This window comes from Salvelinus namaycush, chromosome 18 (assembly GCF_016432855.1).
Source record: "Salvelinus namaycush isolate Seneca chromosome 18, SaNama_1.0, whole genome shotgun sequence".
Taxonomy (NCBI): Eukaryota; Metazoa; Chordata; class Actinopteri; order Salmoniformes; family Salmonidae; genus Salvelinus; species Salvelinus namaycush.
This window is the reverse complement of record NC_052324.1, coordinates 23777859-23790849: the sequence shown is the minus strand read 5'-3', so window position 1 is coordinate 23790849 and position 12991 is coordinate 23777859.

Sequence of the window (12991 nt, the reverse complement as noted above, 5' to 3'; positions counted from 1 at the left end):
AAAATACAAATTTCTTTGTATTATCTTTTACCAGATCTAATGTGTTATATTCTCCTACTGTCACGTTTGTGTGGAGAGACGGACAAAGGCGCAGCGGATGTTGAGTTCCACATATTTATTATAAAGTGAAACTTAGCAAAAACAAAACAATAAATCAATAAACTAACAACGAAACGTGACTACGTGGTGCACATGCATAAAACACAAAATAATATCCCACAAAGCAGGTAGAAACAGGGAAACCTTTAAGTATGATCCCCAATTAGAGACAAAAAACCTCAGCTGCCTCTAATTGGGAACCATACCAAGAGCACCAACATAGAAATAATAAACCATGAACACCCCCTAGTCACGCCCTGACCTACTATACCATAGAGAACCAAGGGCTCTCCATGGTCAGGGCGTGACAGTACCCCCCCCCCCCCCCAAGGCGCGGACTCCGGCCGCAAAACCTGAAACCAACTGGGGAGGGTAGGGGGGGGGTGATTAGTGTCGGTGGCGGCTCCGGTGCAGGTCGTAGCCCCCGCCCAGACCCCGGATCTGGCCATGGCGCCGGGCTGAATGCCGTGCCTGGACTGGGCATCGGCGCCAAGGAGGGCTCCGGCCATTGAGCTGGGTTGGACGCCTTGCCTGGACTGGGACTGGGCACCGGCGCAGAGGAAGGCTCCGGCCTTGGAGCGGAACAGGACGCCATGCCTGGACTGGGCACCGGCGCAGAGGAAGGCTCCTGCCATGGAGCGGGACTGGACGCCGTGCCTGGACGCCGTGCCTGGACTGGGCACCGGTGCAGAGGAAGACTCCTGCCATGGAGCAGGACTGGCCGCCGTGCCTGGACTCTCCAGACCTTTGACCGTCTTTTGAGGTTCCGGACTGTGTACCGTCCTTGGAGGTTCCGGACTGTGAACCGTCGCAGGAGGTTCCGGACTGTGGACCGTCGCAGGAGGTTCCGGACTGTGAAACGTCGCAGGAGGTTCCGGACTGTGAAACGTCGCCGGAGGCTCCGGACTGTGAACCGTTGCCGGAGGCTCCGGACTGTGAACCGTTGCCGGAAGCTCCGGACTGTGAACCGTTGCCGGAAGCTCCGGACTGTGAACCGTCGCCGGAAGCTCTGGACTGTGAACCGTCGCCGGAAGCTCTGGACTGTGAACCGTCGCCGGAAGCTCTGGACTGTGAACCGTCGCCCGAAAGCTCTGGACTATGAACCCTCGCCGGAAGCTCTTGACTGTGAATGTGCACTGGAGGCCTAGTGCGTGGAGCAGGTACAGGATGTACCGGACTGGGAAGGCGTACTGGAGGCCTGGTGCGTGGAGCCGGCACAGGTGGCACCGGACTGGTGACACGCACTTCAGGGCGAGTGCGGGGAGGAGGCACAAGACGTACCGGACTGGGGACACGCACTTCAGGGCGAGTGCGGGGAGGAGACACAGGACGTACCGGACTGGAAAGGCACACTGAAGGCCAGAAGCGTGGAGCCGGTACAGGTTGCACCAGCCTGCTAACCGGATCCTCTGGTCGAATGTTGAGCAGAACACACTTACACAACATCTCTCTCATCTCTTTCTCTCCCAACCTCTCCATTGCCTCCTTAACAGTCTCTGGCTCTTCCCGCGGCTCAGCCGCCAGCTCCATCTGCCCCCCCCAAAAAATCTTGGGGTTTCTGTAGCCGTGGTCTGACGACACGCTCCTCCAGCGTTTGCCATTCGGGCTCTGGCACTCTCCTCGACTCGACCGGCCACCCCGTGTGCCACCCCCAAAAAATCTTGGGGTTGTCCTTGGGCTTTCTGTGGCCGCGAACCTCGGCGTCATCGCTGTCCTCCATCCTTTCCTTGCGTCTGCCCCCAAGGAAGGCGATCCTGTCCTGCCAGGAATTCCTCCCAAGTCCAGGATCCCTTCCAATCCAATATCTCCTCCCAAGTCCAGTATACCTTCTCCTCCTGGGCAAGCTGCTTGGTCCTGTTGTGGTGGGATATTCTGTCACCTTTGTGTGGAGAGACGAACCAAGGCGCAGCGGATGTTGAGTTCCACATATTTATTATAAAGTGAAACTTAGCAAAAACAAACAATAAATCAATAAACTAACAACGAAACGTGACTACGTGGTGCACATGTACAAAACACAAAATAATATCCCACAAAGCAGGTGGAAACAGGGAACCCTTAAGTATGATCCCCAATTAGAGACAAAGAACCTCAGCTGCCTCTAATTGGGAACCATACCAAGAGCACCAACATAGAAATAATAAACCTAGAACACCCCCTAGTCACGCCCTGACCTACTATACCATAGAGAACCAAGGGCTCTCCATGGTCAGGGCGTGACACCTACATGAATTTCCTTTCAAATGGTTGTCAAGTGTTTCCTTTCAAATGGTATCAAGAATATGCATATCCTTGCTTCAGGTCCTGAACTACATGCAGTTAGATGTGGTTGTCATTTTAGGTGAACATTTTAAAAAGGGTTGGATCCTTTAAACCCAGACATCTTTTGAGAAACAATTGTGACCATTGTTGGGTTAAGCCACAGAAGAAGAGTAGCCAGCAGTTAATGGTAAAAAAATTCTGGGTTAGGTTTAAAAAATATATATGATTATTTAACCTTTATTTAACCAGGAAGGGCTCATTGAGATTTGAAAGCTCTTTTTCAAGAGTGTCCTGGCCAAGATAGGCAGCACCAAGTCATTACACAAAATCAGACAGACAACATGAAAAACTACAGGTAATCCAGTAAAAAAAAACATAGAATTCACAAGAGTATAACAAGATCATAAAACAGCAAATTAAAAACATTGACAGGTCAGGGAATCAGCCTCAAAATCCTTCATCAATTATTTTAAAACACCAATTGGGACAAGTTCTTCTAGTTTAAAAGTATTTTGTAAGGCGTTCCAAGCCAATGGTGCAGAGTACATAAAATCCCTTTAACCAAATTCAGTTCGGACATTTGAAACAGTTAGCAGGATAAAGTCCTGCGAACGAAGAGAGTACCCACCACATAAAAATGGCCAAATAAAATGGTAGTAATCTCAAAATGGCTTTGTAAATAAAAGTATACCAGTGACTGAGCCTACGATTGACTAGAGAAGGCTAGACGTCCCTGGTATATAAAGTGCTGTGGTGCGTAAGGGTTTTGCAGTTTAAAATAAATCTCAATGCTCCATGGTAAAGTGTGTCAATTGATCTCAAACACTGAGCGGAAGCATTCATATATAAAATATCCCCATGGTCTAATATAGGCATAAATGTAGCTGATACTAGCCTCCTTCTGGCTTCAATAGAAAAACAGGCCTTATTCCTAAAAATAAAGTCCCAACTTCAGCTTCAATTTTTTTGTAAGTTGTTGAATATGCTTTTTAAAAGAGAGGCCATAATTAATTACAATTCCAAGATATTTATATGACGTTAGAGTCTCAATCTCATTGCCCTGACAGGTAGTAATAGGTGAAAGGTTCATGGGTCTATTTCTTGCTTTAGGAAACACCATTTGTTTAGTTTTGTCAGTATTGAGGATAAGCTTCAATTGACACAAGGTATGGTGAACAGTATTAAAAGCAGTTTGCAAGTTCTGGAAAGCTTTTTTATCAGCATAACAGTGAAGTTGCGCATTTTGCACATTTTGTCTAAATTATTTATATAAATTGTGAATAAGAGGGGACCAAGTACAGAGCCCTGAGGCACACCATTACAGACAGACAATTTAACAGACATGAGCCCATCAAATTGAGTGCACTGAGTTCTATCAGACAGATAGTTAGCAAACCATGCAAATGCATGCTCTGAAAGACCTACACTCGACAATCTCTGCCTCAGTATAGCATGATCAACTGTATCAAAAGCCTTAGAGAGATCAATAAAAAGTGAGACCCAGTTCTGTTTTTTCGTCAAGGGCTTCAGTGATATCATTTAAAACCTTCATGGCTGCTGTACTTGTGCTATGCTTCTTCCTGAAGCCCTATTGGTATATTGATAAAATAGAGTTAGTATATAAAAACTATTTTAGCTGTTCACTAACAAGGGTTTCAAGTATTTTCACCAGGGGTGACAGCTTTGAAATTGGCCTATAATTATTTAAAAGAGTTGGATCCCCCCCTTTTAAAAGTGGTAGGACAAATGCTGATTTCCAGATCTTTGGAATTTCATTACATTCCTGTAACGCTCGTCGGAAGAAGTGGACCAAGGTGCAGCGTGGTACGTGTTCATGATTCTTTATTAAATCCGAACTCCAAACCAAACAACAAAAGAACGTCACGTTCCGTAGGCTATGCAGAGCTAACAAAAAACAACATCCCAGGTGGCAAAACAGGATGCCTAAGTATGATTCCCAATCAGAGACAACGATAGACAGCTGTCCCTAATTGAGAACCATACCCGGCCAAAACATAGAAACACAAAACCTAGAAATAAACATAGAATGCCCACCCAAATCACACCCTGACCAAACCAAATAGAGACATAAAAATGCTCTCTAAGGTCAGGGCGTGACAATTCCAGGGTTAAATTCAACAGATATGTAAGTGGTTCAGCTATGAAATCAGCTGCCAGTTCTAAAAAGCAGGGATCAAGATGATCAGGACCTGCAGGGTTTCTCTGATCTAAGGATTTCAGGGCTTTATGTACCTCCTGCACAGAGAATGGCAAACATCTAAAGGTTTGACCAGCTCTCACTGGTTCATCCACACAGGGTTGTACAGAGACATAGGATACTGAATCAACACAGCCTACCAGATGATACAAAGTGCTCATTGAAAATTCAGCATTTCAGTGTTGTCATATTGTAACGATGTTCGTCTGAGGAAGAAGGAGTAGACCAAAGCGCAGCGTGGTAAGTGTTCATGATTTAATCCAAAAAAACAAATCGAACAAAAACAACAAACAGGAGAACGAAAGCGAAACAGTTCTGTCTGGTGCAGACACAAAACAGAAAACAACTACCCACAAAACACAGGTGGGAAAAGGCTACCTAAGTATGGTTCTCAATCAGAGACAACGAAAGACAGCTGCCTCTGATTGAGAACCACACCCGGCAAAACACACAGAAATAGAAAACATAGAACACAAAACATATAGAATGCCCACCCCAACTCACGCCCTGACCAAACCAAAATAGAGACATAAAAAGGATCTCTAAGGTCAGGGCGTGACACATATACAGCAACACATGACGGTAATTCATTAACATTACTGTTACCAGACATAGACGTACAGTAATAGCCTTCCAAAACGTTCTAGGGTCATTCAAGTTATCAGTGGTAACAGACATAAAATATTCAGACTTGACCTTCCTGAGAAGAAAATAACACTTGTTTCGTAGCTGCCTAAAAAGAAGCCAATCAGCATCAGAACATGATTTCCTCGCTTTAGCCCAGGCTAGATTATGTTTGTGAATAATACAAGGCAGCTCAAAAGAAAACCATGGATTATCCCACCCTTTAACTCTGAACCTGCTGAATGGAGCATGTTTGTTTACTATTTGGAAAAAAACATAATGAAAGAATTTCTGGGCAGTTTCCACATCAGGAATAAACTCAATCTTGCTCCAGTCAAAATGAAATAAAGCGTGGGTTTGTCTTAGGAACCTTAGTAGTTCTAACAACAACAACAGCACAATGGTCACTTAAATCATTAAAAAAAACACCAACCGCAGAATAGTTATGTGGAACATTTGTCAATATCAAATCAATCAGGGTAGATTTCTCTGGACATTTGAGATTTGGGCGGGTGGGTGACTTCATCAACTGGGTAATATACATAGAATTACAATACATTTTAAAATCATCAGACACCGGCTTTAACCAACACCAGATGAGATCACCAATCAAGATAATTTCACTGTAAAGAAGTTTAGACATAAGGTGCATCAGAGAAGAACATGCATCACAGAGAGCAGAGGGGGGGGGGGGGGGGGTCTATAACAGCCAATCACAGTTATAGAGAGACCCTTTGAAACCTCAAGATTCAAAGCAAGAAATTCTAACTGTTTACAAATAGTTTCAGACTTTGCCACACTTACAAGGAATTTAGTCGTTACATAGTATTTATAGCCACACCCCCACCTTTCTTAACTCGATCAGTGTTGCACATTGTAACCATTTATACAAATATCCTTATCAAGAACATACTTGCTGAGCCAGGTTTCAGAAAACACAATTACATCAGCATCAGTTGATTTTGCCCAATCCTAACCCCATACAGTTTTGACAACAGGCTGCGTACATTTAAATGAAACATACCTAAACTAGATCTACATTTAAAATCAGAGGGGGTTTGGAGACATTGCATATCCTTCCTGCTTGACCCTGTCCGGAGGTATCATCGGATGGGGCCACAGTGTCTCCTGACCCCTCCTGTCTCAGCCTCCAGTATTTATGCTGCAGTAGTTTATGTGTCGGGGGGCTAGGGTCAGTTTGTTATATCTGGAGTACTTCTCCTGTCTTATCCGGTGTCCTGTGTGAATTTAAGTATGCTCTCTCTAATTCTCTCTTTGTCTCTTTCTTTCTCTCTCTCGGAGGACCTGATCCCTAGCACCATGCGTCAGGACTACCGGGCATGATGACTCCTTGCTGTCCCCAGTCCACCTGGCCGTGCTGCTGCTCCAGTTTCAACTGTTCTGCCTGCGGCTATGGAACCCTGACCTGTTCACCGGACGTGCTACCTGTCCCAGACCTGCTGTTTTCAACTCTCTAGAGACCGCAGGAGCGGTAGAGATACTCTTAATGATCGGCTATGAAAAGCCAACTGACATTTACTCCTGAGGTGCTGACTTGCTGCACCCTCGACAACTACTGTGATTATTATTATTTGACCATGCTGGTAATTTATGAACATTTGAACATCTTGGCCATGTTCTGTTATAATCTCCACCCGGCACAGCCAGAAGAGGACTGGCCACCCCTCATAGCCTGGTTCCTCTCTAGGTTTCTTCCTAGGTTTTGGCCTTTCTAGGGAGTTTTTCCTAGCCACCGTGCTTCTACACCTGCATTGCTTGCTGTTTGGGGTTTTAGGCTGGGTTTCTGTACAGCACTTTGAGATATCAGCTGATGTAAGAAGGGCTATATAAATAAATTTGATTTGATTTGACATATTCAATCTCTCCCTATCCCAGTCTGGTGTCCCCACTTGCCTAAATATATCCACCATTGTTCCTGTACCCAAGAAAGCAAGGGAAACTGAACTAAATAACTATTGCCCCGTAGCACTCACTTCTGTCATCATGAAGTGCTTTGAGAGGCTAGTTAAGGTTCATCCTAGACCCACTTCAACTTGCTTACTGCCCCAATAGACCCACAGACGACGCAATCGCCATCGCACTGCACACTGCCCTATCCCATGTGGACAAGAGGAATACCTATGTAAGAACGCTGTTCATTGACCATAGCTCAGCATTCAACACCATAGTACCCTCCAAGCTCATCATTAAGTTCGGGGCCCTGGGTCTGAACCCCGCCCTGTGCAACTGGGTCCTGGACTTCCTGGCGGGCCGCTACCAGGTGGTGAAAGTAGGAAACAACACCTCCACTTCGCTGATCCTCAACACAGGGGCCCCACAAGGGTGTGTGCTCAGCCCCCTCCTGTACTCCCTGTTCACCCATGACTGCGTGGTCACGCACGCCGCCAACTCAATCATCAAGTTTGCAGACGAAAGTGAGGAAGTGAGGGTACAGTCTGCCCAATGCATCACTGGGGGCAAACTACCTGCCCTCCAGGACACCTACTGCACCCAATGTCAAGGACAACAACCACCCGAGCCACTGCCTGTTCACCCCGCTATCATCCAGAAGGCAAGGTCAGTACAGGTGCATCAAAGCTGGGACCGAGAGACTGAAAAACAGCTTCTATCTTAAGGCCATCAGACTGTTAAATAGCCATCACTAGGCAGCTTCCACCCGGTTACGTAACCCTGCACAGAGGCTGCTGTCCTATATACATAGACTTGAAATCACTGGCCTCTTTAATAATGGAACACTAATCACTTTAATAATGTTTACATATTTTTGCTTTACTCATCTCATATGTATATACTGTATTCTATTCTACTGTATTTTAGTCTATGCCACTCTGACATTGCTCATCCTAATATTTATATATTTCTTAATTCCATTCTATTACTTTTAGGTTTTGTGTGTATTGTTGTGAATTGTTAGATATTACTGCACTGTTGGAGCTAGAAACACAAGCATTCATCTACACCCACAATAACATCTGCTAAACATGTGTATATGAACAATACCATTTGATTTGAACAAAATGTGGAAAAGGTCAAGGGCTGTGAATACTTTCTGAAGGCACTGTAAGTTCTGATTGACATTAAGGGAATGTTCTCTTAACTTTAACACCAAAACATGCCAAAAGGTTCTCATAAGGTTTTTTGCTAACATAGATAGAATATTCCCCTAACTAATGGAAAACTGAACACTCAAACATTAGGGGAACATTACGAGTAACATTACAAAAACATTCTCTCTCCTTAGAATTGACTCCACTAGCGTGTTGGATTAAATGCAGTAGACACATTTCAGTGGAATGCATTCAGTTGTACAACTGACTAGGTATCCCCCTTTCCCAAGTCGTTCATTATTTTCCATAGAACACATAGCCCCTTGTTGATTATCGCTTACATATGACTCTCGGGATATGAAGCAGACAGCTGCCAAACGAATGCTGAATAAAATATTTAGCTGGGAGCAGGTTGAGAATAATGAGGAGTTTTTGGGTCACTGTCCTCATTCACTCCTCCAGAGTCGCTCATGTTTCAGAAGCAAATCTTTTTTGATTGTTTTGAGTTCATCTGAAAATCTATGAATGTTTCAGGACTAGACCTACAGTATACAATGCCTTAAGGTCCATCCTGATTCACTCTATGGAAGGTCTATAAATCTAGCCAACTTTGTTGATATATTTTGCATTATTTAGGTTTTGCTCTTTGGTGAGGAGATCTTTTATGTAACAATGAAGGAGCATTTTAAAGGCCTCTTGACAGTTTCTTGTTTTAAAGTGCAATATGACAGGGCATGTTTTAAGTGTGAAACAGCTGGCAGAGCTATAACATCTGTGGGTATTAAATAGTTCATGACCATATGAATGTCTGAGTGACTGGGGAATATATGTGCATACTGGAAGAAACCACTGAGATTTTAAACCAAGTGCTGCTTTATTTACAAAGTGATGAAATAAATATGCTTTCATTTCTCCAGGTAAATGTGAGAATAATGTCGGCAAAGCAGTTGTAGACGGTATGTCAATGAATGTCGTCGACACTAGACACTTTAAATAACATGGAATCATATGACAAAATATAGTGCAAGCCAGGAATAGATATCTGTTTGCAATAATAATGAACAAGTATTTTACAAAAATCGAGGTAGAGAAAGCACACGCTGCTTCAATGATTACGTTTTACACAGATCAATACAGAGAATGTCAACAGAACAGAGCAGTTGTTGTGATCAACTGAAGTTGATCACAACTTCAGTTGAGTTCCTAGAAGTTCCTAGAAGTTTTGACCACATCCTGCTATGAAGTAGAGACAGCAGAAGTAGCAATACCTGATGCTTCAGGTGTTGGAGATGAAGACGTTAATGGGTGGACTTATTCCTTGTTGGGTGAACCTCATCAGCATAATTAGTGCCTTTTCCATAATGGTCATGTTGAATAGTTTGATCATCTTTTGTTACAACACAATCAAAACAGTAGGGAAAATCAGTCTGTTTCGAGCAGCCTACTCTAACCGTTTGTGTATGAGGTAAAAACTCAACTCAGCAAAAACATCCCCATAGAGCTCCATAGTTTAAGATCACTTCTACATGTTTTACACTTATGTGCTTACGTATGCTTGGGTGACGTAGTTTAAACCACTGTGCTGCTGAACTACAGATGTAGGATCTTAATTTCAGCCAGTTTGCTACAGCAAGAAAATAATCCAGCAACAGGAAATGTGAATTATTATGTGGATTATAATGAATTACATTTTTTTAGGGGTTGATACATTTTTCGTAAGGGGAAACCAAGTCTGGAAATTACAAACTCCAGAAGCCTATTTAAACCTCAAATACACTACAAGTTTTAAATGTCCTGCATTGCAGGAAAGCTCTCATGCAACAGGGTGATCAAAGTAGCCCTTTCCTGCAGTCAAATGACCTAGTTGCCTCATGGGTGGAATGTTATTCATAGTTTTCATAATTAAGAAACATCTTTTTTTTTAAACGACGTGTGTTTCTATGTCAAAGCTTTTGTTATATTTCAGTCTTCTGTGATGTATATAAAGTGTACATTTAACACATTATCTATATCTGACATGGTACAGGTATCTTCTTTTTTAAAGCCCATAACAATGTGTGTGAGGTGTATACTTTTGTTTCAAAGTAGATTTGTTTAAGACTACAAAGAAACACTCGGTGTGACCCTGTTTTAGTCCACTGCAGTAAAAGGTTTTAAGATCCTACATATGTACTGTATGTCAGATTTACTATGCACAACATTCTGCTCCTCCATGGATAATGTATAGCATGTTAGACAGATGCAAGCTTCAATGAACAATGAATGCCAAATGAAGAGTTTTGTTATCTGAAATAGTGAGGGTTCCTGTGGATTTTGTAAATGGGCATTTCTCAGAGATAATATGTTTCTAGTTACAGTACATTCTCAGGCGCTAACCATTAGGCCTACTTGTTGTACCATCTCTCTTTTATCTCTTACCCATTAAATCACTTCAAATCACAGGCTTGTCATATTTGCTACCCTTGGGTGCTTTGTGGTAACATTTGAAAGATGAACTTTTGTTTGTTGGCTTTCATTTGCATTACAATTTATATTCGAAAGTAATATACTATCTTGGCCATGTACTGTGTGTGTGTCCCTTGGGTCTGTGTGTGTGTTCCTTGGGTCTGTGTGTGTCCCCCCCTTGGGTCTGTGTGTGTGTGTCCCCCTTGGGTCTGTGTGTGTGTGTCCCCATTGGGTCTGTGTGTGTGTGTGTCCCTTGGGTCTGTGTGTGTGTGTCCCCCTTGGGTCTGTGTGTGTCCCCCTTGGGTCTGTGTGTGTGTGTCCCCCTTGGGTCTGTGTGTGTGTCCCCCTTGGGTCTGTGTGTGTGTGTTGCCCTTGGGTCTGTGTGTGTGTCCCCCCCCTTGGGTCTGTGTGTGTGTCCCCCCCTTGGGTCTGTGTGTCCCCCCCTTGGGTCTGTGTGTGTCCCCCCCCCTTGGGTCTGTGTGTGTGTCCCCCCCTTGGGTCTGTGTGTGTGCCCCTTGGGTCTGTGTGTGTCCCCCCCTTGGGTCTGTGTGTGTGTGTCCCTTGGGTCTGTGTGTGTGTACCCCCCTTGGGTCTGTGTGTGTGTACCCCTTGGGTCTTTGTGTGTGTACCCCTTGGGTCTGTGTGTGTGTGTCCCTTGGGTCTGTGTGTGTGTCCCCCTTGGGACTGTGTGTGTGTCCCTTGGGTCTGTGTGTGTGTGTCCCTTGGGTCTGTGTGTGTGTGTACCTTGGGTCTGTGTGTGTGTGTCCCTTGGATCTGTGTGTGTGTGTGTCCCTTGCGTCTGTGTGTCCCTTGGATCTGTGTGTGTCCCTTGCGTCTGTGTGTGTGTGTCCCTTGGGTCTGTGTGTCCCTTGGGTCTGTGTGTGTGTGTCCCTTGGGTCTGTGTGTGTGTACCCCCCTTGGGTCTGTGTGTGTGTACCCCTTGGGTCTGTGTGTGTCCCTTGGGTCTGTGTGTGTCCCTTGGATCTGTGTGTGTGTCCCTTGGGTCTGTGTGTGTGTGTCCCTTGGGTCTGTGTGTGTGTGTCCCTTGGGTCTGTGTGTGTGTGTCCCTTGGGTCTGTGTGTGTGTGTCCCTTGGGACTGTATGTGTGTGTCCCTTGGGACTGTGTGTGTCTCCCCCTTGGGTCTGTGTGTGTGTCCCTTGGGTCTGTGTGTGTCCCCCCCTTGGGTCTGTGTGTGTGTGTCCCTTGGGTCTGTGTGTGTGTACCCCCCTTGGGTCTGTGTGTGTGTACCCCTTGGGTCTTTGTGTGTGTACCCCTTGGGTCTGTGTGTGTATGTGTCCCTTGGGTCTGTGTGTGTGTGTGTGTCCCTTGGGTCTGTGTGTGTGTCCCTTGGGTCTGTGTGTGTGTCCCTTGGATCTGTGTGTGTCCCTTAGATCTGTGTGTGTGTGTGTGTCCCTTGGGTCTGTGTGTGTGTGTCCCTTGGGTCTGTGTGTGTGTGTCCCTTGGGTCTGTGTGTGTGTGTCCCTTGGGTCTGTGTGTGTGTATCCCTTGGGTCTGTGTGTGTGTGTCCCTTGGATCTGTGTGTGTCCCTTGGATTTGTGTGTGTCCCTTGGATCTGTGTGTGTGTGTCCCTTGGATCTGTGTGTGTGTGTGTCTTGGGTCTGTGTGTGTGTGTCCCTTGGGTCTGTGTGTGTCCCTTGGATCTGTATGTGTCCCTTGGATCTGTGTGTGTCCCTTGGATCTGTGTGTGTCCCTTGGGTTGACTTTGTAGTTAACTCTTTAATAGCTAAGTGATGTTGGCCAGCAGAGATTAATGTATTCAATTCAATGATTGAATAGAGAAACTGACAGTCAAAGGCATGTCTGGAAATAAAATGACAACGCAAAGGTGCCTTCTGAGGTGTATACTACAAAACAGATTCAATGAGTTAGCCAGCTAACTTTGATAAACAACTAGAAATAACAGATGATTTTCTGGTTCATTAAGAAAGCTAAGCATAGATACATGTATGTGTTTGCGGTTGTTGAGTCAATGAGACAATGGCAATTTCAAGATAATCTTTCTGAAAACGTTCAACATTTTCAGAATATTCAGGCTCCTTGATCCTGCTTTGTAGTATAACCCTCTGTTCTGCAGTGTTTTTGTTGGTAAACAGAAAATACTTAACTGCCTCCACAAAATAATAAATTCACATATACCTATACAGACCACTTTCAATTGTTCACCATCATCACCTACTGTACCACAGACAAGTTGAACTGGAAACAGTTATGTAGATACCAATTCCGTGACCTTCACTGGTTTAAGTCAATAGC